This window comes from Echinops telfairi, unplaced genomic scaffold (genome assembly GCF_000313985.2).
Source record: "Echinops telfairi isolate 266 unplaced genomic scaffold, ASM31398v2 ScPeMD7_7468;HRSCAF=8506_0, whole genome shotgun sequence".
NCBI lineage: Eukaryota > Metazoa > Chordata > Mammalia > Afrosoricida > Tenrecidae > Echinops > Echinops telfairi.
This window is the reverse complement of record NW_022111369.1, coordinates 31949361-31951330: the sequence shown is the minus strand read 5'-3', so window position 1 is coordinate 31951330 and position 1970 is coordinate 31949361. Positions and strand designations below refer to the sequence as shown.

At 46.4% G+C, this 1970-nt stretch overlaps 1 pseudogene; it reads left to right on the top strand.

Moving 5' to 3' along the window:
* Positions 1–444: 444 nt before the first annotated feature.
* Positions 445–891, top strand: LOC115873338 (annotated as a pseudogene).
* The last annotated feature ends 1079 nt before the right edge of the window (positions 892–1970 follow it).

Genomic DNA, 1970 nt, shown 5'->3' with positions numbered 1-1970 from the left:
CAGCACTGGTTCTGTTGTGCCTGGCCGCTAATGGGGTCTTTATATAAAACTCTCTCTTATTCATGAGTTTCTGTGGATTTGTTTCTCTGATGTATCCAGACTAATACAGACACTAGGTTCAGCAAAGAGTCAATGAAAAGGGGAAAGGCCCCCCAAAGAGGGACTGACACAGTGGCTGAAACAATGAGCTCCAACACAAGAACAACTGCGCCGATGGCACAGGACAGGGCAGTGTTTCACGCTGTTGTGCACAGAGTCACTATGAATCAGAACTGACCCGATGGCACCTAACCTATGCCCTGGTGGCACTGTGGGGTAAACATCAGATTGCTCACCACAAGGTTGATGGTTTGAATTCACTAGCTCCTCCCCAGGAGAAAGATGTTCCGATAAGGATTTGCAGTCTCCCCTCTGGGTCTTCTCTGCACTAGGAGCAGCTCACCTGCCACTGCCCTTCGTCCTCTAAAAATGTACGCCTGTACCAAATTCATCTCCACCCCTTCCCTGGTCAGGAGCACCTCCCAGCTGCTGAGCAGACCACTGACCGTGTTGGTGCAGAAACACCCGAGACACTGACAGGCAGCGCTTCAGCAGCTTGACAGCCCCACATTCCCTGACCTCACTCATCCGTAGTCGCAGCTTCCAAACCAGCACCGTCTCAAGAGACATTGACACAGCGCTAAGTTCACTGGGGCCAGAGCTGCCACAGTCGGAGTGGCCGGTTCTGGAGCTGGCATTGGGACTGTGTTTGGGAGCCTCATCATTGGTTATGCCAGGAACCCGTCTCTGAAGCAGCAGTTCTTCTCCTACGCCATCCTGGGCTTTGCTCTCTTGGAGGACATGGGGCTTTTCTGCCTGATGGTGGCCTTCCTCATCCTCTTCGCCATGTGAAGGAGCCTTCTTCGCCTCCCATAGTTCTCTGTCCCACGTCTCATCTGCATCTGCCCTATATGTTGCTTTCCCGGCACCTCCCCAGGCAGCCGGGGGAAAGAAATAGGCTCAGGGTTTGACAGAGGGAAGACAAATAAATACTGTATTAATAAAAAAAAATTTTTTTAAGGATTTACAGTCTTAGAAAACTTATATGAGATCACTCTAATTTGGAATTCACGTGATTCCAGTGGATTTGTTTTTTTGGATCAAGGAACTTGTAGTACTTTCCCTACTAGAACAGAGACCAGCATGGCCCAGAGTCCAAGGACCAGAAAGGGACCTGTGTCTGTCAGCATGACTGAGAAGAGGCACTGTCCACACAAAACACTGCATCCTTAACATTTTCTAACTGCTTAGCTCCCCTAGCCAACTCTGTAACTGTTTTGTTCTTGAGTACTGTGCAATGGAATACTAAACCTAGCAGAGAAGTCAAGGTCGTGAGAAGGATAGCTGGTGTCAGAATATGATCAAGTTGGAGGGTGTAGACATGTCTGACTTCTGCCTCAAAAGCATCATCCTTGGACAGATATGGAGTTGGTCACTCTTCCCTTTTGTAATCAGAGGTCAGACGTGACTTCCCTGCCATTTCGTCAATGTTGTTGCTGGGAATCAGAGCGTTGTCTTTGACTCATAGTCACCCCGTGTACAGTAGAACACAATACAGCGTACTCCTGCACCATCCTCAAAATCATTGCTATGTTTGAGCTCGTTGTTGCAACTATTGTGTCGATTCTATTCAATAGGGCTTTTTTTTTTTAACTGAGAAGTTCAGTGATTAAAAAAAAGATCATTTATAGTTTGTGGCCAATGGGAATTTCTGGCAGTGCCTCTATCTGATAAGCAGCAGGCACAATCATTCCATTGAAATGTTAGAAAGGAAGTTGTTATGACCAGAATGCTTCCTGTGGTGAACAAAGGGTTTTTCCCAACACAGCAATTTCATGGTCATAGAGACAAAACTGCAATACACTCATCTTTGAAAATTGCAAAATTTCTTTTATTTCATTATTTCAAGAAGAATCAAAATTTTAGGCTTG